Source organism: Bubalus kerabau, chromosome 5 (genome assembly GCF_029407905.1).
Source record: "Bubalus kerabau isolate K-KA32 ecotype Philippines breed swamp buffalo chromosome 5, PCC_UOA_SB_1v2, whole genome shotgun sequence".
Taxonomy (NCBI): domain Eukaryota; kingdom Metazoa; phylum Chordata; class Mammalia; order Artiodactyla; family Bovidae; genus Bubalus; species Bubalus kerabau.
The window spans coordinates 77,947,301-77,973,496 of NC_073628.1; the positions used below are offsets into that span (position 1 = coordinate 77,947,301).

The window sequence follows — 26,196 nt, forward strand, 5'->3', positions numbered from 1 at the left end:
GTATGACCCCGTTGCCATTTACTTTATTGTTTTGGGTTCGAATTTATACACAATTTTTGTGTTTCCTGTCTAGAGAATATCCTTTAGTATTTGTTGGAGAGCTGGTTTGGTGGTGCAGAATTCTCTCAGCTTTTGCTTGTCTGAAAAGCTTTTGATTTCTCCTTCATACTTGAATGAGATCCTTGCTGGGTACGATAATCTGGGCTGTAGGTTATTTTCTTTCATCATTTTAAGTATGTCTTGCCATTCCCTCCTGGCTTGAAGAGTTTCTATTGAAAGATCAGCTGTTATCCTTATGGGTATTCCCTTGTGTGTTATTTGTTGTTTTTCCCTTGCTGCTTTTAATATTTGTTCTTTGTGTTTGATCTTTGTTAATTTGATTACTATGTGTCTTGGGATGTTTCGCCTTGGGTTTATCCTGTTTGGGACTCTCTGGGTTTCTTGGACTTGGGTGATTATTTCCTTCCCCATTTTAGGGAAGTTTTCAACTATTATCTCCTCAAGTATTTTCTCATGGTCTTTCTTTTTGTCTTCTTCTTCTGGAACCCCTATGATTCGAATGTTGTAGCGTTTAATATTGTCCTGGAGGTCTCTGAGATTGTCCTCATTTCTTTTAATTCGTTTTTCTTTTATCCTCTCTGATTCATTTATTTCTACCATTCTATCTTCTAACTCACTAATCCTATCTTCTGCCTCTGTTATTCTACTATTTGTTGCCTCCAGAGTGTTTTTAATTTCACTTATTGCATTATTCATTATATATTGACTCTTTTTTATTTCTTCTAAGTCCTTGTTAAACCTTTCTTGCATCTTCTCAATCCTTGCCTCCAGGCTATTTTTCTGTGATTCCATTTTAATTTCAAGATTTTGGATCAATTTCACTATCATTATTCGGGATTCTTTATCAGGTAGATTCCCTATCTCTTCCTCTTTGGTTTGGTTTGGTGGGCATTTATCCTGTTCCTTTATCTGCTGGGTATTCCTCTGTCTCTTCATCTTGTTTAAATTGCTGAGTTTGGGGTGTCCTTTCTGTATTCTGGCAGTTTGTGGAGTTCTCTTTATTGTGGCATTTCCTCGCTGTGTGTGGGTTTGTACAGGTGGCTTGTCAAGGTTTCCTGGTTAGGGAAGCTTGTGTCGATGTTCTGGTGGATGGAGCCGTATTTCTTCTTTCTGGAGTGCAATGAAATGTCCAGTAATGAGTTATGAGATGTCTATGGTTTTGGGGTGACTTTGGGCAGCCTGTATCTTGAAGCTCAGAGCTGTGTTCCTTTGTTGCTGGAGAATTTGCTTGTTATCTGACATACATTTTAATAATAACTCTGAATTTATCTGGAGTTTATTCCAGTAAGAGGTACTTAGATATGAAGATTCGTTACAAATATATCAATAGTTATTTCACTCCACGTAATTTGACAAATTGTCCATTTTCCCAGTTTAAATGTCACTTTTATTAGAAACTAAGTTGTTATTTACACCTGGCTTAGTCTTTGGTCATTGGTTAAGAATTCCATGTTAAAAGTAAATTTAGCACATAACATTCAACACTGGAAAATGAATTCCGCTCCCCCACCCCACAACCAAAATTCCAAGAGACTTTTAAGAAACATGTAGAGAAAGTACAGATACACAAAACTTTAAATGATAAAGGGGAAATAACATCATTAAGAGAACCATTAAAGATGACTGAGATATATGCAAATGATTTGGAAACCTAGATAAAAATAAATAACTTTCTAGAAATTTTGCAAATCTGGAACCATAAATGATTCCAGAAGAGTTAGAAAATCTAAACAATCAGATTTTTGTAGAAGAAATGAGAAAATTGTCAAAGAGCTACACCCTCCCAAAAGCAACAGGGCCAGATATTATTATAGATGAATTTGATAAGACCACTAGGAATATTAGTAGAAACTCTCTCTTAATAGTTCAGTTCAGTTCAGTTCAGTTCTGTCGCTCAGTCATGTCCAACTCTTTGCGACCCCATGAATCACAGCACGCCAGGCCTCCTTGTCCATCACCAACTCCCTGAGTTCACCCAGACTCACGTCCATCAAATCAGTCATGCCATCCAGCCATCTCATCCTCTGTTGTCCCCTTCTCCTCCTGCCCCCAATCCCTCCCAGCATCAGAGTCTTTTCCAATGAGTCAACTCTTCGCATGAAGTGGCCAGAGTACTGGAGATTCAGCTTTAGCATCATTCCTTCCAAAGAAATCCCAGGGCTGATCTCCTTCAGAATGGACTGGTTGGATCTCCTTGCAGTCCAAGGGACTCTCAAGAGTCTTCTCCAACACCACAGTTCAAAAGCATCAATTCTTCGGCGCTCAGCTTTCTTAACAGTTCAACTCTCACATCCATACATGACCACTGGAAAAACCATAGCCTTGACTAGGTTGACCTTTGTTGGCAAACTAATGTCTCTGCTTTTCAATATGCTATCTAGGTTGGTCATAACTTTTCTTCCAAGGAGTAAGTAAGTCTAAAATTGTACATTTCTGTATGCATGTATTTTATTTGGTCTATTCAAAGAGATCGCCTGTTCAGTACTCATCAGTTAGGTTTCATTGTTACTTCTGTGTAAGGGCGAAAAAAATTGTACAAATTATTTTGTAAACTAAAAAAAAAAAAATATTGAGCTAAAGTTACCTTCTATAGGATTTCCCTTCAGCCCTACTTTTCCACTCCCCAAAACACTTTTTACAGATACCCTCATCTGGAAAGCCCAACCCAGGACAGACACATGTTCTATTGTGGTCTGGTGCCCTTTCTATCTTTTGTTTGTTTTGTTTCCAGTTGTTTACCTGCATTCAGTGGTTGCAGTAGAGGGTTCCATGGGGATATGAATTGGTTTTTGCCACGTCTGTATACTTAATACTTTATACCAGTGTATATACTGGTATATATACCAGGTCTTCCCTGGTGGCTCAGATGGTAAAGAATCTGCCTGCAATGTGAGAGACCTAGGTTAGATCCCTGGGTTTGGAAGATCTCCTGGAAAAGGGAATGGCAACCCACTCCAGTATTCTTGCCTGGAGACTTCCACGGACAGAGGAGCCTGGCAGGCTACAGTCCATGGGGTCGCAAAGAGTCAGACAAAGCTGAGTGACTTTCACTTTATGCTCCCCATGGTATAGTTCTATGCACAATAGGAACCAGACTTTTTACTGATTTTTTTTCAACTGACTCTTAAAAACTGATACCAGGTAGTCTCAGACTAAATGAAAAAACAGCTTCCCTGGTGGTCCAGTGGTTAACACCTTGCCTCTCAATGCATGGGGTGTGGGTTCAATCCCTGGTCAAGGAGCTTAAGATCCCATGTGCCTCAAGGCCAAAAAAAACCATAAAGCAGAAGCAATATTGTAACAAATTCTAAAGACGGCCTAAAGAAAAATCTTTTTTTAAGAAAGCAAACTTTGTCAATAAAATATTTTAAAAACAAGATTCTCAGAAAATTTGCATATTTAACATGCAAAGGATGTTACTCACAATTGTTAGATTTTTAATGTTTTTTTCTGAATATAAAAATATTTTAGACTGATTTATAAAGATCAGAGAAAATTTAGGTTGATATGAATATTGTATGAAATTATTATATGGGTATTGAACAACTCAGGACATGCTCTTATTGACATTTTAAAGTTGAAGTTGCTCTTAACTAGTGAACTAGTGAATAATTAAAATGTTGTTTGAATGGATTCAAGGCCAATTAGTTTGCTTGCGGACCAAAGATCCTAAGAAACCTGCTACTGTCAATAAGGGCAATTGATACACTTTTATTTGCATGCTAAAGAAAAGTAGTGTGGATACCAAAAATGTACATTTTCTAGAATATGGCAGTTTAGGCTTTCTTGCCTAAACTGGAAATGTGATACTAACATAAATGAATCAATAATGGAAGTGCAGGAAAATTATGGCATAGTAATAATATCTGACATTTGTGTATGCTTTATTGCTTTTCAAATAAATTTCATAGCTCTTTCATCAGGATTACTGGACCTAAAACCTATTTAGACAGTTTATGCAGGCTATCATTTCCTTCACTTTGAATGGATTGATTTAGGAATTTCAAACAACCAGTCTGACATTTTTGTACTAAATTAACTGCTTTCTTGACCAAACACTGACTTAATTTTAAACTCTTGTCCTGGTGAAAGGCAGATGTTTCCTGAGACAGTTTTGGTCAGTCTATGCCAGTTCAGAACATGAATCTGAATCTGAATATATGTGGTACAGAACATGAATATGTGTGATCCATATGTCTAACTCTGCATCCTATGATGACTTGGAGCAGAGGCAGGCCTGGTGTTAGGAGCTCTCTAACACCCATCAGGGGACTTGCATCTCCTTTACTCCTACTCTTTCTGTCCTTTTGCTCTACAATCTGTTGTTTTTAATTTGTATTTATTTGGCTGCTTTGGGTCTTAATTGCTACATGTGAGATCTAGTTCCCTGACCAGGAATAGAACCCAGGCCCCCTGTACTGGAGAATGGAGTCTTAGCCACTGGGCCACCAGGGAAGTCCCTCCATGATCTTGTTTTATACTCCTGCTCTCTTAATTGGAACCGTGAACTTCCTGATGTTCAAGCTGGTTTTAGAAAAGGCAGGGGAACCAGAGATCAAATTGCCAATATCCGATGGATCATGGAAAAAGCAAGAGAGTTCCAGAAAAACACCTATTTCTGCTTTATTGACTATGCCAAAGCCTTTGACTGTGTGGATCACAATCAACTGTGGAAAATTCTTCAAGAGATGGGAATACCAGACCACCTGACCTGCCTCTTGAGAAATCTGTATGCAGGTCAGAAAGCAACAGTTAGAACTGGACATGGAAAAACAGACTGGTTCCAAATAGGAAAAGGAGTACGTCAAGGTTGTATATTGTCATCCTGCTTATTTAACTTCTATGCAGTGTACATCAGAGAAACGCTGGACTGGAAGAAACACAAACTGGAATCAAGATTGCTAGGAGAAATATCAATAACCTCAGATATGCAGATGACACCACCTTTATGGCAGAAAGTGAAGAGGAACTAAAAAGCCTCTTGATGAAAGTGAAAGAGGAGAGTGAAAAAGTTGGCTTAAAGCTCAACATTCAGAAAACAAAGATCATGGCATCCGGTCCCATCACTTCATGGGAAATAGATGGGGAAACAGTGGAAACAGTGTCAGACTTTATGTTTTTGGGCTCCAAAATCACTGCAGATCGTGACTGCAGCCAGGAAATTAAAAGACGCTTACTCCTTGCAAGGAAAGTTATGACCAACCTAGATAGCATATTCAAAAGCAGAGACATTACTTTGCCAACAAAGGTTCGTCTAGCCAAAGCTATGGTTTTTCCTGTGGTCCTGTATGGATGTGAGAGTTGGACTGTGAAGAAGGCTGAGCCCTGAAGAATTGATGCTTTTGGATGTGGTATTGGAGAAGACTCTTGAGAGTCCCTTGGACTGCAAGGAGATCCAACCAGTCCATTCTGAAGGAGATCAGCCCTGGGAATTCTCTGGAAGAAGTGATGCTAAAGCTGAAACTCCAGTACTTTGGCCACCTCATGTGAAGAGCTGACTCATTGGAAAAGACTCTGATGCTGGGAGGGATTGGGGGCAGGAGGAGAAGGGGACGACAGAGGATGAGATGGCTGGATGGCATGACTGATTTGATGGACGTGAGTCTGGGTGAACTCAGGGAGTTGGTGATGGACAGGGAGGCCTGGCGTGCTGCGTCTCATGGGGTCGCAAAGAGTAGGGCACGACTGAGCAACTGAACTGAACTGAGTTCTGCCTTTCTTCTCCCAGTCCCATTTATTGCTGGTAGCAATAAACTCCATTCATGCCACATGATCAGATCAGATCAGATCGGTCACTCAGTCGTGTCCGACTCTTTGTGACCCCATGAGACGCAGCACGCCAGGCCTCCCTGTCCATCACCAACTCCCTGAGTTCACCCAGACTCACGTCCATCAAATCAGTGATGCCATCCAGCCATCTCATCCTCTGTTGTCCCCTTCCCCTCCTGCCCCCAATCCCTCCCAGCATCAGAGTCTTTTCCAATGAGTCAACTCTTTGCATGAAGTGGCCAGAGTACTGGAGATTCAGCTTTAGCATCATTCCTTCCAAAGAAATCCCAGGGCTGATCTCCTTCAGAATGGACTGGTTGGATCTCCTTGCAGTCCAAGGGACTCTCAAGAGTCTTCTCCAACACCACAGTTCAAAAGCATCAATTCTTCAGGGCTCAGCCTTCTTCACAGTCCAACTCTCACATCCATACAGGACCACAGGAAAAACCATAGCTTTGGCTAGACGAACCTTTGTTGGCAAAGTAATGTCTCTGCTTTTGAATATGCTATCTAGGTTGGTCATAACTTTCCTTGCAAGGAGTAAGCGTCTTTTAATTTCCTGGCTGCAGTCACGATCTGCAGTGATTTTGGAGCCCAAAAACATAAAGTCTGACACTGTTTCCACTGTTTCCCCATCTATTTCCCACGAAGTGATGGGACCGGATGCCATAATCTTCGTTTTCTGAATGTTGAACTTTAAGCCAACTTTTTCACTCTCCTCTTTCACTTTCATCAAGAGGCTTTTTAGTTCCTCTTCACTTTCTGCCATAAAGGTGGTGTCATCTGCATATCTGAGGTTATTGATATTTCTCCTAGCAATCTTGATTCCAGCTTGTGCTTCTTCCAGTCCAGCATTTCTCATGATGTACTCTGCATATAAGTTAAATAAACAGGGTGACAATATACAGCCTTGACAAACTCCTTTTCCTGTTTGGAACCAGTCTGTTTTTCCATGTCCAGTTCTAACTGTTGCTTCCTGACCTGCATATAGGTTTCTCAAGAGGCAGATCAGGTGGTCTGCTATTCCTATCTCTTTCAGAATTTTCCACAGTTTATTGGGATCCACACAGTCAAAGGCTTTGGCATAGTTCAATATAGCAGAAATAGGTGCTTTTCTGGAACTCTCTTGCTTTTTCCATGATCCATCGGATATTGGCAATTTGATCTCTGGTTCCTCTACCTTTTCTAAAACCAGCTTGAACATCAGGAAGTTCATGGTTCACGTATTGCTGAAGCCTGGCTTGGAGAATTTTGAGCATTACTTTACTAGCATGTGAGATGAGTGCAATTGTGCGGTAGTTTGAGCATTCTTTGGCATTGCCTTTCTTTGGGATTGGAATGAAAACTGTTCTTTGTATTAAAAAACAAAAAAACAAACAATAGTCAAATAGTATCATCAGGAAGGTAATAAAATCTGCAGGTGTCCTTTGATTAAATGAGTCCAAAGCCCACAAGAGATGTTAAAATTTCTTTAGAAAAAAAGAGAGGGAAGAGAAAGAAATCTAGGAAGTTTTATATACATTTTAAAACTAGACTTTCTCTTTGAAAATTGAAGATGTTAGTTGAGGAGATTTTGCAGACAATGCAAGCCCCTAAATATTTCAATTTGAAACATTATGATGCATAAGAAAAATATTTGTTCTGCTGAGATTAAAAGGTTAATTAAATTTTTACTTTACGCTTATGTACTTTATAGAAAGTACATAACCTCTTATTGTCTATTCCATTCTCCTCGCAGACCTTTAGCCCACTTCACCAGTCTTCCAATGAAATACTGAGCAACAAAACCTCTTGGAGAGACTCCTTCACTGGTGCTGTGAGGAGGGAAAATTTGTTTTCCTTTCCCCGCATAGGCATGGGGCAGCCAAATGTACATATTTTATTTTGAGGCTACAAGAAGCATCTTCGTCAAATAACTGCTCACATGGATATCTAACTGGAAAGAGTAGCTACTTCTCAGAGCCAAGTAAAGATTTTGTTCAACAGCTACATGTCCAGGGTGAAGGTACTCAAGATATCTTTTTTTCTCTTTGTGACAGGGGAATATCAAAGTCATTCACTTGAACACAGACTATGACATGTAAGAAACAACAGTGATCAGTTTCCTTCTTTGCCCTGAAGATACCCACAGGCTTGTCCAAGTACGTGTAAGAGATACCACCCAGACTCACAATTTGTAACTTGTCTCATTTATAACAACCATGGAATCTCACTGGATTCATCTTTTGGTTTGTGTTGCATTTTGACAAATCACTCAGAAGGTTGCCAAAGATAATCATCTCCCTTGAGGAATTAAATATTTTGTATTTTTGTTTTTTTCCCAAATGGAAACTCTGGATCATTAGGATCTGGTGTAATGTTCTTTCTTAACTCACATTCTGAAGATCAGCCCTGGGATTTCTTTGGAAGGAATGATGCTAAAGCTGAAACTCCAGTACTCTGGCCACTTTATGCGAAGAGTTGACTCATTGGAAAAGACTCTGATGCTGGGAGGGATTGGGGGCAGGAGGAGAAGGGGACGACAGAGGATGAGATGGCTGGATGGCATCACTGACTCGATGGATGTGAGTCTGAGTGAGCTCTGGGAGTTGGTGATGGATAGGGAGGCCTGGCATGCTGTGATTCATGGGGTTGCAAAGAGTCAGACACGACTGAGCGACTGAACTGAACTGAACTGAACTCACATTCTGGCATCAAACTTACCCCCACATTTACCCCATTAAACTTACCCCATATTAATAGAAAAGGTTTTTTACCAGTTGTTTTCATGTTGGTATTGAGTTCCCCTTATTAATATTTAGTTCTTTTGCCCCTTTTGAAGCCTCACCACTTGTGGGTCTGTACCATGATAGGATGTCAGCCACTGTTAGATTATGTCTAGACAGGACAGTCAAACTGGCCAAGGTAAGTGCAATATTCAGTCACTTAAGTGGATGATGGTGTGCTTGGCAACCTGCTGGACTGTGTGGTCATTTGCTTCAGATTTTGCTGTTGAGACAGACCAAGAAGCCTTGTCAGCCATGTCGTGATCTTTCAGACGTGATAGGAAATTGTTCATCATTGGAGAAAAGAAATTTCAAGTGCTATTAAAGTAAATGGACTGTTTCAGAATGTTCTTACATCAGTCCATATAGATACACCATCCTAAATTATAATAACATCTCTCACGATGGTGTGTACTGACTTGAGTGTCAGACATGAATCAACTGCATGTTTCTCATACATAAATTCAGTGAGCCCTTAAAAGACCCTATAAAATAGGTACCATTGTTATCTTTACTTTACAGATGGGAAAACTGAGACACAGATATTAAGTAATTTATCCAAAATCACACAGCTATTAAGTAAGTGGCAGGGTCAGGATTTGAATGACTCTTGGTACCACTTGTTTGTAAATACTCACCTCAACATCTCAAAGTGAAATTATCACCAAAATATTCCCCCTAACACTTTTGGAGAAGGAAATGGCAACCTATTTCAGTATTTTTGCTGGGGCAATCCCATGGACAGAGGAGCCTGGTGGGTTACAGTCCATAGGGTCACAAAAGAGTCGGACACAACTCAGCAACTAAACAACTAATGTACGCGTGTAAAGTAAAGCCATGTGGTCCAGGTAATGGGTCAGCTCTTCATTTTACCCATGTGTGTAGCTAAAGATTCATATTCTGGGTGCTGAGTTGTCTGTCTTTTCTACACTGAACAGTACAGACACACTGGCTGACCGTCTAGGAATCCTTCTATCATCAGAAGTGTCCTAAATGGAGTGTTATCTATAAAAACATTGATCACTATGCTATACACCTGAAATTATATGATGCTGTAATTCAGTTTTAAAAAGAAGTATCTTTTCTAGTGGGAAGTCACAGCTTTCAGAAGACAGGTCTAACTTTTATAGGATTTTCATACAGATAACCTCTGACACTGATCCCAACTGCTTGAAGCACAGAAGGTTACAAACATGTCCTGTAGGGACTTCCCTGGTGGTCCAGTGGTTAAGAATCCACCTGCCAATAGAGGGGACTTGGGTTTGCTCCACGGTCTAGGAATATCCCACATCCCACATGCCCAGAGCAACGGAGCCAGTGCACCCCAACTCCTGAGCATGCGCACCTGAGCCAAACCACCGACAGAAAGAGTAGGCCCTGCTCCCCAGAACTAGAGAAAGCCCGGTGTGCAGCAAGGAAGACCCAGCACAGCCAAAAATAAATAAATAAATATTTTTTAATGTTTTGTACTATTTACCACATTTCTCTCACTTCTGCTGGTAAATCCATTGTTTTACTTACCACTCAGGACTGCATCTTATTCTTACAGGGATTACCTTTGAGTGGTTCATAGCAATTCATCCCCTGAAGAGTTAGTTTCCTTATCTATGAAATGAGTATAGAAATGTAGACCTTTGCATGTTATTGCAAAAAAAGATCTTCAACAGACATCTAATCTTTTTAATAAGATTTAAGGTATGCACACCATTCTATAGCTGACTGATCCAGAATTTCAACAAATGCCTTCACAAATGGAAATCCATTACTTACACGGTTAATCTTCACAGCAGAATTTCCTGGCTTTGATCACTGCAATCAATTTAGCTCCATTTAGGAATATTGCCTTCTTCCTGAGGCAGTTTTCATATTGTCTATTTGTGTTTTCTCCAGCAATACCCATTTTGGAATTTCAGGCAAAAAGAATTATGTACCCACTTCCCTCTGTACCCCACTCACTAGAGTGTAAACTCTATGAGGCCCAGAAGTTTTGTTTAATTTGTTCATTAGTTTATCACAAACATCTGGCATATAGTAGGTGCTCAAGAATAATGCATTGACTATATGAATCTACAAATGTACATACCCAGATTTTAGAGGAAATCAAACTATTTTAGCTATTAGCCTTTGAAGTCACAAGCCACTGGGTTAGAATTTCAGCTCAGTTTACCAACTGAGGAAGCCAGAGCAAATTCTTAGGCTCTTTGAAATGCAATTTCCTCATTTGAAACTTGGGGATGATACCTAATTCACAGGGCAGGTATGAGGATTAGAGGGTCATGCAGGCAAAGCACCTGGCCTGGGTCAAGTGCTAACTGAAGCCCCAGCCCCTGGGAGGGCTCAGGAAGGGTCAGCTTCCACCCATCGACAATCTCAAAGCTCTTCTTAGTTATTAATGTGTAATAGGCTCATGTTGGAAAAGGAAATGGAAACCCACTCCAGTAGTCTTGCCTGGAAAATCCCATGGACAGAGGAGCCTGGTAGGCTACAGTCCTTGGGGTCTCAAAGAGTCGGACATGACTGAGTGACTTCACTTTCACTTTTCATTTTCATGCATTGGAGAAGGAAATGGCAACCCACTCCAGTATTCTTGCCTGGAGAATCCCAGGGATGGCAGAGCCTGGTGGGCTGCTGTCTATGGGGTTGCACAGAGTCAGACACGACGGAAGCAACTTAGCAGCAGCAGCAGGGTGGTGTAGTTTGTCTTATTTTGTCTATGAGGGAGAAAGAGATATGATTAACTAATGGCCATTTAGTTACAGTTACATCTTGCTTCCCTCACTCTCTGGGATGCCCAGGGTCGAGTCAGAATTTAGAATATACTTTGGGAGTTGAGGGAGGTGGTTTTGTAAAGACTGTTAAACAATTTCTTGTGTCTTTGGAGTAATTTTCAGTGTTAAAGAAGGAAACATGGCTTATCAGCCTATGACTTGAGCTTCTACCCATGTGGGAGGGGGCAGGGCCATTGTGCATTGAAAGACACGAGAAGGAGAGCTGGTGACAGAACGCTCGATGCCTTTAGCACATTATTTACAGCCCGCTGCATTGATCGGGACAATTTCCATTGCAACTTTCCTTTGGAATTCCTTGGGCTTGGAAGCAGCAGCTTCAGAGGCTCCTTAAAGAAAACTGAGCCCGTCCTTTTGCGGACAGTGTGTTTGGCAGGTTAGATTTGATGGCTGGGTGGCTGACTCCAGGTAAACACATCCCCCTCGTGGCCCAGCTTGCCCAGTCTTCCTGCTCCTGACTGTAGGGGACACGGGGCACAGAGGAGGCTGGAGAGGGAAGACTGGCTCATATGTTTACAAGATCATCTTACAGGTTCCAGAGTAGAGTCCTAGCCCCAGCTAAAGAGAAGCACGGATGTGCTGCCTAGTAAACTCCTCCTGGGATGGGGTTGGGGGAGGGGAAGCAGAAAGACAGAGAACTGTCCGGAGTCATGATTCCTAGGCAAGCTGGCCTTGGTTGTCATTAGCATCATCCTCGCACTGGCAGCACGACTGCAGAGAAGGAGCAAACTGCTGAGTCTTAGCCGAACGCTTTTCATTGCTCAGTTTTCACAAAATAATGGCTCTAGATGCAGGTGTTTGGTGGGAAACTCTCTTAGTTAATCACTTCAATACCATTAAGGCTCCACTACTGTATTAACTGCACACTCATCTGCTTAAGCGGCTCCTGTTTTTAATTGTGACACGTCTCAAGCAAGATGCTCCAAGAGCGCATTGAATAAAAATATTCAACAATTATGACCAGGACAGTGAGGGTGACTTGATTCTTCCATTCCATCATGATTCAGGGAGAATTGGCCAAAGCTGGCACCTCAAGAACAGCATGGTGGGACATCCCTGGTGGTCCAGTGGCCAAGACACTGCACTCCAATGCAGGGGATCTGGGCTTGATCCCTGGTCAGGAAACTAGATCCCACCTGATGCAACTAAGTGTTCCCCTGCCACAGCTAAAGATTCCACATGCCACAAGTAAGACTCGGTGCAACCCAGTAAATTTAAAAAAAAAAAAAAAAAGAACATTATGGTGAGCTGATGGAAGAAGTCAAGACTAGAGATGGGTGGGGTCAACTCACCACACAGAGATGGAGAGATCTGTGCAAAAGATCCAGAAGAAAAGAGAAGAGCAGGCAAGTACAAGATGTGGACAAGTATTCATATCAGCAGAGGGCCAGTTCACAGGTGAGGAGAGGCAACCAGAGCTCAGAACATCAGGTTCTAGACTTTTACTTCCTTCACTGCAAGATCCCAGCCCAAAGCAGGGGTCTGAGAGACAGGGAGTGACAGAGACTGAGATGGTATCAGGACCCCAGGATGCCTCGGGCTGGGCTCAAAGCCTACAGCCAGGTAGAGCTGGACTGTGGGCTCTGGGAGGCAGGACCTTCTTTTCTTTACATCTGCATCCAGAAGGAAGGACACTGCCTGATATGAACAAGTACCTAATAAATATTTGTTGAGTGAACAAACGAAAGAAAACAAAGCAAAAGGCAAGCTGAGACATTCAGATTGAGTTAATACTGGGCTGGGCAGGCAGGCCGGAATTGTTTAGAAGTGCAGATGCTTACGATAAACAAAGATCATAGGTCTGTTCAAAGCGGCTGTAGGAACCCCACCTGTGGGTGGACTAAGGTTGAAGGACTATGCCTTGTCGATGACAGACTGACTCAGGAACCACCAGGGTCAAGGCATTTGGTTAGAGGGCTGACAGAGGTTGATATCTACAGGTGAGCCTTGCAGGTGATCTCCCTGAAGCAGGTTTTATTCCCTTATATGACATCTTTCCCTCATATGACATCCTTCCCTTGTATGACATCCTGTATGCAGGTCAAGGGACTTCCCTGGTGGCTCAGACGGTAAAGCGTCTGTCTACAATGCGGGAGACCTGGGTTCGATCCCTGGGTCGGGAAGATTCCCTGGAGAAGGAAACGCAACCCATTCCAGTACTCTTGCCTAGAAAATCCCATAGATGGAGGAGCTTGGTGCAGGCCACTGTCCGTGGGGTCTCAAAGAGTCGGGCACGACTGACTGACTTCACTTCACTTCATGCAGGTCAAGAAGCAACAGTTAGAGCCGGACATGGAACAACAGACTGGTTCAAAACTGGGAAAGGAGTACGTCAAGGCTGTATATTGTCACCCTGCTTATTTAACTTATATGCAGAGTACATCATGTGAAATGCCGGGCTGGATAAAGCACAAGCTGGAATCAAGATTTCTGGGAGAAATATCAGTAATCTCAGATATGCCAGTGACACCACAATAATGGCAGAAAGCAAAGAGAAACTAAAGAGCCTCTTGATGAAAGTAAAAAGGAGAGTGAAAAAGCTGACTTAAAACTCAAGATTAAAAAAAAAATGAAGATCATGGCATCTGGTCCCATCTCTTCATGGTAAATAGGTGGGAAAACAATGGAAACAGTGACAGACTATTTTCTTGGGCTCCAAAATCACTACAAATGATGACTACAGCCATGAAATAAAAAGATGCTTGCTCCTTGGAAGAAAAGCTATGATCAACCTAGACAGCATATTAAAAAGCAGAGACATTACTTTGCCAACAAAGGTCCATCTAGTCAAAGCTATGATTTTTCCAGTAGTCATGTATGGACATGAAAGTTGCACCATAAAGAAGGCTGAGAACCAAAGAACTGATGCTTTTGAATTGTGGTGCTGGAGAAAACTCTTGAGAGTCCCTTGGATTGCAAGGAGATGAAAGCAGTCAATCCCAAAAGAAATCAACCCTGAATATTTATTGGAAGGACAGATGCTAAAGCTGAAGTCCTAATACTTTGGCCACCTGATGCAAAGAACCAGCTCTTTGGAAAAGACCCTGATGCCTGGAACGATTGAAGACAGGAGGAGAAGGGGACAACAGAGGATGAGATGGTTGGATGGCATCACTGGCTCAATAAACATGAGTTTGAGCAGGCTCCAGAAGATGGTGAAGGACAGGGAAGCCTGGTGTGCTATAGTCCATGGGGTTGCAAAGAGTTGGACACGACCGAGCAACTGATCAACAATGTGACATCCTTCTGTGACTACGGCTCTGTCACTGAGGACCCAAGCACTCAGATTACCCACAGCAGGACAGATTCAGAGAACTGGAAGGCTGGTAGGGGTTCTGAAGGCTATTTAAAACAGACAAGGAAATTGGGACCAAAAGGAAATTAATGACTTGGTAGACAGAGTCCAGAGTATTTTCTCTTTCACTCTGTTTGGTTTTCATATTTACATGGTTTGTGCTTTGGTCTGTGCCCGTAAGAGATTGTAATCTCCCCAAGGAAGATATTTTTTATAACATCATTGTCTCAAGTACACATGGTATAAAAAATGATGGGCAAGCAGTTTCAAATACAGCTGTTGACTGATAGAATGAGTAGTAAATTTTGCAAAAAAAAAATACATTTTTAAAGAAACAAGTGAGGGGGCTTCCCTGGTGGGTCAGTGGTAAAGAATCTGTCTGCCAATGCAGGGGACACACGCTCGATCCCTGATCCAGGAAGATCCTGCATACTGTAGAGCAGCCAAGCCAGTGGGCCACAACTATTAGTGAAGCAGTTGTGGCATCGCTAGAGCCCACGCTTTGCAACAAGAGAAGCCACCTCGATGAGAAACCCACACACACCTCAACTAGAGAGTAGCCCCCGCTCACCACAACTAGAGAAAAGCCTGCACAGCAAAGAAGACCCAGCACAGTCAAAAATAAAGAAAAAGACAAGTGATTTGTTTTGAAATTCAGATGCCTTGCATAATGAAAAATCTATAAAGAGCTCAATGCAGCCGCTTTTCCTCTCATGCATCTCCAATCTTCAGGATGCAGACAGTAATACCACCTCTGGTTTAGGGCCTGATAATAGAAACAGTGGAGATGAGATGGTCCTGGGTTTTCCTGGTGGTTCAGCTGGTAAAGAATCTGCCTGCGATGCGGGAGACCTGGGTTCGATCCCTGGGTTGGGAAAATCCCCTGCAGAAGGGAAAGGCCACCTACTCCAGTATTCTGGCCTGGAGAATTCCATGGGCTCTATAGTCCATGGAGTCTCAAAGAGTCGGACACAACTGAGCGACGTTCACTTTCACTTTGTGATTTTATTAATTCAATTTTGAAAATTATACACACAACTTAAAAATTTAGAGTGTGCCCTCAGTATTCTTTTTAGCCATATGTTTATTATGCATAAATGAAAACTGGTATTTTACAAATGACACATTCCGGTCAGCTTTTGTTATTTTATAACAACCTTACTTTATAAGTTAGCCTTTTACATTTCTCTAATAGTACATTAAAATACATTAGGAATCATTAGGTCATTTGGAGTCTAAAAAACAAAACAAACAAAAACCAAATTCATAGATACAGAGAACAGACTGGTGGTTGCCAGAGGGGAGGGGCTTTGGGGATGGGTGAGATGAGTGAAGGGGGATTAAAGTTACAGGCTTCCATTGACAAAGTAAACAAATCCCAGGGAGGTAATGCACAGCATGGTGACAATAGTTAATAATACTGTATTACATATTTGAAACTTGCTAAGAGAGTCAATATTAAAAGTCCTCATCACAAGAAGAAAGTTTTTTTGTAACTATGTATGGTGACAGATAATAACTAGACTTATTGTGATCATTTCACAATGTATACAACTATCAAGTCATTATGTTGTACACCAGAAACGAAAGCAATTTTATGTCAATTATACCTCAATTTTAAAAAAGAAAGATGTAATTCCAGTGTTGTTGCTTAGTCTTTAAGTCATGTCTGACTCTTTTGCAACCCCATGAACTATATAGCCCATCAGACTCTCCTGTCCATGGAATTTCCCAGGCAAGATTACTGGGGTGGGTTGTCATTTCCTTCTCTGGTGGGTCCTCCCAACCCAGGGATCAAACCCGCGTCTCCTGCATCATTGGCAGGAAAGTTCTTTACCAAGCCACCGGGGAAGCCCCCAGTGTTGATGGGAGGCAATAAATTTAAAAATTCTCAAATTCTTCTTTAGTTAGTTCTTTCAAAGTGGAAACTCTGTGATTGGGAAAGAAAGGTTGGAACAGAGAAGAGGGGAGAGTGAATAGGGAGACTGGACTGACATATACACACACTACTGCATATAAAATGGATAACTAATAAGAACCTACTGTATAGCACAGGGAACTCAAGATTCTCTAACGGTCTATATGGGAAAAGAATCTTTAAAAAAAGAGTGGGTATATGTATATATATATATATGTATATAAAACGGAATCACTTTGCTGTACAGTTGAAATTGACACAGCACTGTAAATCAATTACATGTCAACAAAATTTTTTTTAAAACAAGGAAGAAAGTCTAGAACAGTGGTCATGCTGGCTAATGTTCTTTAGCACACTGGTTTGAAAGCAAAGGTGCACATCCTGAGGAGTCTTCTAAAAACAAATATCCCGGGAATTCCCTTTCTGTCCAGCGGTTAGGACTTTGTGCTCTCACTACCGAGGGCCTGGGCTCAATGCCTGGTCGGGGAACTAAGATTCCACAAGCCACACAGCCAAAATAAAATGAAATAAAAAACATATATCCAGACCCAACTCTAAACAAGATTCAAAGATGGGACTCAAGCATTTTTATTTTGAAAAAACTCCCCGAGGATTTTGATGTACACTCTGATTAACAAACAGCACTAGAAGAAAAAAACCAAATTAACAAATTCTTTAGTGACTGCCCCAAGGAAAGTGATATTTCCTCTGAAAATTCTAATTTCTCTTTCAATTTCCTCTTTCACGTTTGAAGTCTCTCCATCCACCCTCACCACCCTCCACCACTACTGGTACCCAGATTATTCAGCTTCAGCCCATTCCCACTGCTCTCATGGAGGGTCTCTTAAAGTCACTCACACTACGATGTAGATAACTGATAAGACTTAATATGTCATCCATTGACAGAAGCAGGGTCTCTGGACCTTGGCACTGTTGACATGCTGGGCTGGGTAACTCTTTGCTGTAGGGGCCATCCTGGGTCTTGCAGGAAGTTTCACGGTATCACTCACATAATCTACTCACAGGACGACAGTACCACCCTCCCAGGTTATAACAGTCAAAAGTGTCTCCCCACGTTGCCAAATGTCCCCTGGAGGGCAAACCTGCCCTGCCTTGGGAATCACTGAACTAGAAAACAACCCCAAATGTGTATCAGGAGGAGCTAGGGTGCTTTGTGCACAAAGATAGACCCTGTAGAAATTGAGAAATGGTGGAGAAATCTGGAGAACTTCATGTAAGAGGCAGAACCTACAGGGCCTGGATTAAGACACAGAGAGTATTATTGTCTCCATGCACCCATCTGACCTCTATTTGTAGAGTGATTTGAGTTTTAACGATGATCAAAGGACGAGAAGGGCTCTAACTATGGCATTTTAGGCCTGAGCTAATTCATGGCTGGAGTATTTGAAGAACTGGAGAGACTTTCCCTGTACTCACCCAATCCTGGCACTCTCCCAGAGGTAAAAATGGGCCTGGGGAATACTACTCAGCCATGATAAGAATGAAATAATGCAGTGACATGGATGGGCCTAGAAATTCTCATGCTAAGCAAAGTCAGTCAGAAAGAGAAAGACAAATACCATAGGATATCACTTACATGTGGACTCTAAAACAGGACACAAACGAGCTCAGCTACCAAACAGACTCAGGAGAACAGACTTGCGGTTGCCAAAGGGTAGGGGGAGCAGGTGGAGGAGGGAAGGACTGGGAGTTTGAGATTAGCAGTCGCAAATTAGTATATACAGAATGGATAACTGACAAGGTCCTACTGTGTAGCACAGGTAACTATATTCAATATCTTGTGATAAAGTGTAATGGAGAAGAATGTGATAAGGAATGTATATATATGTATAAATGAGTCACTTTGCAGACATTAGCACAACACTGTAAATCAACTCTACTTCAGTAAAAATGTTAAATAATAGCCCCGAGGAAGCAAACTCCCTTCAGAGAGAGTCTGGGAAGCTGGAGACAGTCCAGGTAAATTCCAGAAGTCAGGTCACTGAAGAGCTGCTCACTTCCGAGGGCCATCACACCCTTCCAGGGCCCTGCGACACTGGGCTGAAGCCAGCCCCGGGCCCCCTAGGAGGCCTTTCCAGTAGACGCAGTCACCATTCAGAAGGAGTGTTGCTGTTGGCTGTGAAACAATAAAAAAGAATTACACAAAGGGTGTGGTGCCAGCAGGCCAAAGAGGCCTCAGTGAGGAGACATTTCTGAAGTCCGAAGGTGTGCGTGGGGGCTGTGTAAAGGCCCCGGTTAATTTTTAACCTCCTCAAGGATGAGTACTGAATCAGAGGACAGCATTTCTAGCATTTCTATGGTGTCAGGCAATATTCCTATTGAGGCCAGGGTGTCACCTGACAGGTACCAGGTGAGTAATGCCCTGGGCAGTGGTACCGCTGTATCCTAAGTCACCTCCCCCCCACGGCCCAGTTTAAATTACACCGGGATCCAGGGTTTCACACTTGTCCTGGCTGACGTGTTCCTTCCAGCTACCTTTCCATTGTTCCACCTTCCTCTTCATTGCAGCATTCAGGAGACTACTATTTCATTTTGTTAACTCATTGCCATGGTTTCCATTCAATGAGCGGTGATGTCACAGCGATGAGAACTAGAGCTCTCTCTCTCCTCTGATTACAGCCTGCTACAGTTCCCTTGTCACATGCCCTACAATTCAGTTAATGCTCACAGCAATCAGTTCTCTTTTACATGGGTTCTGTCTTTCACTGGCCGTGTGATTTCCAGCTGATCGCAGGGCAGGGGCTGAGCGGAGATGAAAACTGGGACGGGCAAGAATCACGGGTGGCATCCAGGTGCAGGCTCCGTGCCTGATCACAGAGCAGCCTCAGGCATGGGCAGTAGAAATGAAGGAATGGAAGATTACAAAGTCTGCAGCTCTTAAAAGTTTTATTTTGACATCAATAGCAAACTTTTCAAATCAAGGTGAGTAAAAAGATACCCACTCCAGTATTCGTGCCTGGAGCATCCCACGGACAGAGGAGCCTGGCAGGCTGCAGTCCATAGGTCGCAAAGAGTTGGACACGACTGAAGCAACTGAGCACAAAAAGGTGTAAAAACTATCCGTCATCCCACCACATAGAGCTAATCATTATCAACATTTTCACTCTCATTCTAGACTTTATTCACACATATGGGTAGCAGGGAAAAGAGCCCATGAATGGAGACTGGGGTTGTGGTAATCTCCTCACCTTAAACCTGATATAAGGGACTTCCAGGGTGGTCCAGTGGCTAAGACTCCGAGGTCCCAGTGCAGGGGACTTGGGTTTGATCCCTGGTCAGGGAACTGGGTCCCACATGCCATAATTAAGCCCTGTCAAATAAATAAACAAATAAAATATTTTAGAAACAAACAAAAAACTGATAAAGATGCATGTTTTTTCTTGCCCATATGCATAGGGATCCCAGCGTTCTGGATAAAGGAAGAGGGAAGGGATTACACGTGTCAACTAGAGGGAAAGAGATGAGGTTCTCCTGGGTTCTACAGAGTGGTTTGGAGGCACTGTGAATAAAAAGGGTTAGATGTAATCAGATCTTAAAGGAGCTAATTCTCAGGACAGCCTGAGACTCAGACCAAAAGCAGCCTTGGTGGCCTCATTGGCAAAGAAGCACACAGAATGCAGGGGACGCCCTTTCTCCGAGTCCACTGCAGACTACTGAGCAGCCTTGAGGTTCACACCTTCCGTAAACAACCGTGTGCTCAGGCATATCTGACTCTTTTGAGACCCATGGACTATTATAGCCCACCAGACTCCTCTGTCCATAGGATTTCCTAGGCAAGAATACTGGAGCAGGTTGCCATTTTCTGCTCCAGGGATCTTCCCAACTCAGAGATCAAACCTGTGTCTCCTATATTGTAGGCAGATTCTTTACCACTAGTGCCACATGGGAAGCCACAGGTCTTCTGTGCCACAGGAAGGAATTGCCTTTGGGATGTCTCCCCTGGGATGTCTCGCAGGTCCCTCTAACTCAACAAGTCCCAGTGTGAACTCTTACCTATTCCCTTTCTCTTGCTGTGTTCCCAGCCTGTGATTGTCAGCACCATCATCTGCCAGTTGTTCAAGTCACACCCTTGGGAGTGATGTTAGCCTTTGGCCTCTCCCTCGCCCTCTGTAATCCATCAACCACCAAGGCCTACCGAATCTACACGCCAATTGTCTCTTGAATCCATTCTGCTGCCTCTGTTCTAGTCCAGGATGACGTCGTCTGGTTACCTGTGTGGCTCCATAGGCTCCTAGAAGCTATGCAGGCTTTGGTCTCAGTCCTCCTCCGCCCTTCCTCCCTGGGGCTGTCAGAGTGAACCTTCTAAAGCAAAGATAGAACCCTGTCTCTCTGCTGCTCACACGATGCCAGCAACACTTTGTCCTCGATGGAGCCTGCCATCCCAGGGTCTACACAGCCAGGCCTGATTGTCAGTCTTGTAACTGTGCCTCAACCTACCTCCACCTCCTCTTCACCCTTCATGCTTTTGTAACGTCAAACCATGCGAAACTCCACAAATACATTGTATATTCTTTTTCCCCTCCTTCTCTCTCATCTGCACGTTGCTCAGCTTATCTTCCTAAAAGCGACTCTCTTTACAATTCTCATTTCTAGGGTTTCTCACCTTTTAAAGGATCTCTGGCCCCTCTAGGGAGATTTAAGTATCTCTTCTCCTATGTTCTTATTGTAGTTTGTTCATAAATTCATTTTAGTTCCTTCACATTCTTCTGTCATGGAGGGTTAGCAAATCCATGTCTCCATTGATTTGTAAGCTCCCTTGGGAAGAGGGACATGACTTTCGATCTTGAGGTCCTAGCATTTGGCAACATGATTAGTGCCCATGAGGTGCTCAATAAATATTCGAGACACAGATGAATGAATGGATGGATAAACAAATGACAAATAATCCCCAACTTTAAAACTAAACAATAAACCCAAACCTTTGCCCCGTCTTTGAACTGTTCTCTGGGTGTAGATTATTGTACATCAGCATAAAGCAGGTTCTACCCACTCCTGTTTCCACAACAGGAGGTTCAGACATGGAAATTGGAGGCACAGGCTTTGGAGTGAGATCACCTTGAGTTCAAATCGGGCTTCTCTCATGTATTAGCCGAGTGACAGTCAAGCTACGTGAGCTTCTCTTTTCTACTAACTTCACAGCTTTATAATCTTACTCCTCTCCCTTCCCACTGTGTAGTCCAACTCCTTATTTGGTTGATGCTCCCAAAACATGCCAGACTTTCTCTCTCTTTCTGTTAAATGGGGGTATTACAGCATCCTTTATAGGATTGCTGTGAGGATGAAATGATATATTTTATATAAAGAGTTCAACATAATACCTGACAGGTAGGAATTGTTCAATAAGTGATGGTTGTTATTTCTATTATTTTTTCAGTCTTATTTCATTACTGTGTTATCCAGCCACTGAAATAATTGCTCTTAACCTTTTTAGTGTCAAAGACTCTCTTAGTCTTTGATGTCAAAGAGTCTTTGCACATGAACACAAATTTTACATATAATTTCAAGAGTGTCAAGAAACTCCACAAACAGTTCCTTGGAATCCACACTGGGACTCCTTCACTAGAAGGCGGAAAAGTAAACCAAATGTACTATTCTAACTGTATTCTGCTTTAAAAAATCTGAAACATAGCTGTAAACTGTCAATAACTGAGTGAAAGACAAGAGATGCATCTGAATTTCTTAATACTTCTGGCAAAATGCCATCAGACTAAGGTAATTATTTGAAGAAAAAACTTGATAGGTTTCAAAAATGCAGCTCGGGGACTTCTCCTAACTTTCTAGTGGACCCTATCTGCCTCTCTGGACACTGGTTAGTGGTTCTCCTAACAGTTTTCAAGATGGATAAATCAATGAGAATTCATTAGCCATGTGTGTGTGCTAAGTTGCTTCACTTGTGTCCGACTCTATGCGACACTATGGACTGTAACCCACCAGGCTCCTCTGTCCTTGGGATTCTCCAGGCAAGAATACTGAAGTGAGTTGCCATGCCTTCCTCCAGGGATCAAACCTGCATCTCTTATGTCTCCTGCATTGGCAGGCAGTTTCTTTACTATTAGCACCACTTGGGAAGCCCCTCATTAGCCATGAACATGAAAGTATTAGCTGCTCAGTCATGTCTGACTCTTTGCAACCCCATGGACTGTAGCCCCCCAGGCTCCTCTGTCCACGGAGTTGGCATTATCAAATAATGCAATAAAGGAAAGTTTTAAAATTAATTAAAATTCAGAAACACTAGGCATTGTTCTGGGTCTCATCATGTCAGCTGGAAATCATCCACTGTCAGTGTCTGGAAATGACGCAGACAACATGGCAATCAAAACCTAATCAGTGCTTGTCTTTCTAATAGAACTTATCAGGCACCAACTTGTTTTATGTCAATAGGGGAATAGAGTTTTTCTTTTTAAATAATTATAACCTTTTACAATAAATGAAATGTACTAGGAGCCCTCTTGATTTAAAGGACTATGATGATCAAATGTATAAAAAGTAAAGAATCCTTCTCTTTATTAGCAATTACCCAGTAATTTTAATGTTATATGCTTGGATTTTATCATTTAGGATATCATTTAGGATATAACAAAATACAGCCATACAGCATTGAGGTCATCTGTAAAGCACCTAATTTTTCTTTCTACTTTGGGAAAACACCACATTTGATCTAACCCTCATTTGGGCTGGAATTAGTATTTTAGTGAAGCTTGAAATTGCTCAACTAGGATTGGCAGCCATGCCAGCCCACATACAGAATTTTCTAGGTAACCATCAGAGCTCCAAAGAGAATGTCAGGGTTGAGAGGAATAAACATCTGCTGTGTGACCTGAAAGTAACAAGGTAAAGGTTCAACCCTCCTGTCATTCTTGGGCACTTTGGTGGAGACCACTTATTCCTCTCCAGTGTCCATTCTCTTCTCTTTATTTAATAGGAAACTTCCTCTCACGTTCTGACAGGCACATGGCTGACCAACAGAAAACTACATTTCTCGGCCTCCTCATAGCTATGGCCATGGGCCCCAGTTCCCACCCATGAGATGTGAGTAGGAGGGACCAATGCAACTCCTCTGATGTATCACATCCTTAAGATAAATTTGATTCCATCCTTATCTACTCTTTTTCATTCCCAGGAATTAGATTGAGGATGAAGTATGAACCAGTTGTGACCATCAGACTAGAACAGCATCTTGCAGGAAGATTGAGCAACAGGAGAAAAGAAGCCTGGGTCCTTGGTCCTTGGAGAGGCACAGCCACTTCTCAACCTTGGACTGACTGCGGACATCTGGTCTATAATGAGAGAGAGAGAGCAAGAGAGCACTCAGTTTCTAGCCTTTAAGACTGTATATGCACTTCTTTGTTGTAGCAGCCTAGCTTGTACCCTAATTGACCTACACACCCCTTTAGAATGATACACGGCTTGCTAAGTATGTGCTAAGCTCGTTGCCAATGATCTCTGTACACTTTTGTGCAAACCCCGTCTGTTGAACATGGACTCTCTTCTAGCCAATAGCATCTGACAAATATGATGGATGTCCATGATTATGTTTCAAAAGATAATTACTTCTCTAACAGATTTTTGCTGGTTTTGATGATGCAAGCGGCCAGGTTGAAGAGGCCCATGGGGCATGGAACTGAAGAAAGAGCCAGCCAGAAACTGAGAACTTAGGTCCAACAGCTCACAGTAGCCTCAATTCTGCCAACAACCCTGCTGCTGTTGCTGGTGCTAAGTTGCTTCAGTTGTGTCCAACTCTGTGTGACCCCATAGATGGCAGCCCTCCAGGATCTCCCATCCCTGGGATTCTCCAGGCAAGAATACTGGAGTGGGTTGCCATTTCCTTCTCCAATGCATGAAAGTGAAAAGTGAAAGTGAAGTCGCTTAGTCATGTCCAACTCTTAGCGACCCCATGGATTGCAGCCTAACAGGCTCCTCCATCCATGGAATTTTCCAGGCAAGAGTGGGTGTGTCATTGCCTTCTCCAGCCAACAACAATTTATTAAGAAATAAATTCTTAAGACCCTAAGACAGCTACTCCCAGCTGACGCCTTGATTGTTGTCTGTGAAAGGGTCTGTAGTATTAGAACTAGGTAAGCCATGTTCAGATTTCTGATCCACAGGGACTCTGAGACAATAAGTGTGTATTGTTTCAAGCTCTGTGTTAATTTGTTATGCAGTAATAGTAAACTATGCCACACAGACATAATTTTACTTCCACACAATGATACATCACAGACATCGTGTATTGACATCAGAATATTAATTCTAAAATATCAGAGGAAGTTAGCTAAACACTCATAGGGCAAAGGGTGCAGTCTCTGAGTTCTCAGGTGTGACCTTCCACTTTGGGGTCCACAGACTTGATTTATTCATAAGCCCAGAGTCGTTCAGGCTCAGGGGAGCTTACCTGGCTAAACAAACTCTCCAAAGACTTCTGTCTAAATCAGAATGCTAATTTGTTAATTTACCTCGAGGAAGAAAACTTTCAAGTGGATCAGATAAATTATATCTTTATAAATTGGAGCTTTTTGAGGCTCAGTTACATTGAAAAAAGTAGGGAAAACCGCTAGACCATTCAGGTATGACCTAAATAAAATCCCTTATGATTATACAGTGGAAGTGACAAATAGATTCAAGGGATTAGATCTGATAGATAGAGTGCCTGAAGAAGAACTATGGACAGAGGTTCGTAACATTGTACAGGAGGCAGTGATCAAGACCATCCACAAGAAAAAAAAAATGCAAAAAGGCAAAATGGTTGTCTGGGAGGCCTTACAAATAGCTGAGAAAAGAAGAGAAGCTAAAGGCAAAGGAGAAAAAGAAAGATATACCCATTTGAATGTAGAGTTCCAAAGAATAGCAAGAAGAGATAAGAAAGCCTTCCTCAGTGATCAATGCAAAGAAATAGAGGAAAACAATAGAATGGGAAAGGCTGGATATCTCTTCAAGAAAATTAGAGATACCGAGGGAACATCTCATGCGAAAAGGGGCTCAATTAAGGACATAAATGGTATGGACCTAATAGAAGCAGAAGATATTAAGAAGAGGTGGCAAGAATATACAGAAGAACTATACAAAAAAGATCTTTCATGACCCAGATAACCACGATGGTGTGATCACTCATCTAGAGCCAGATATCCTGGAATGCGTGGAATCCTGGAAGTCAAGTGGGCCTTAGGAAGCATCACTTGAACAAAGCTAGTGGAGATGATGGAATTCCAGTTCAGCTATTTCAAATCCTCAAAGATGATACTGTTTAAGTGCTGCATTCAATATGCCAACAAATTTGGAAAACCTAGCAGTGGCCATGGGACTGGAATATGTCAGTTTTCATGCCAATCCCTAAGAAAGGCAATGCCAAAGAATGTTCAAACTACTGCACAATTGCACTCATGTTACACGCTAGTAAAGTAATGCTCAAAATTCTCCAGGCTAGGCTTCAACAGTAGGTGAATCATGAACTTCCGGATGTTCAAGCTGGATTTAGAAGAGGCAGAGAAACCAGAGATCATATTGCCAACATCTGCTGGATCACAGAAAACGCAAGAAAGTTCCAGAAAAACATCTACTTCTGCTTCATTGACTATGCTAAACACT

The 26,196-nt window shown here is 42.2% G+C and overlaps 1 long non-coding RNA gene across 1 annotated transcript; it reads right to left on the minus strand.

Moving 5' to 3' along the window:
• Positions 1-18,530: 18,530 nt before the first annotated feature.
• LOC129653928 (uncharacterized) lies at positions 18,531-20,639 on the minus strand. Its single transcript, XR_008715289.1, has 3 exons — positions 20,485-20,639; positions 19,803-19,924; positions 18,531-18,730 (listed from the first exon to the last, which is right to left on the minus strand). It is a non-coding gene; the product is annotated as an uncharacterized LOC129653928 (long non-coding RNA).
• Positions 20,640-26,196: the final 5,557 nt, after the last annotated feature.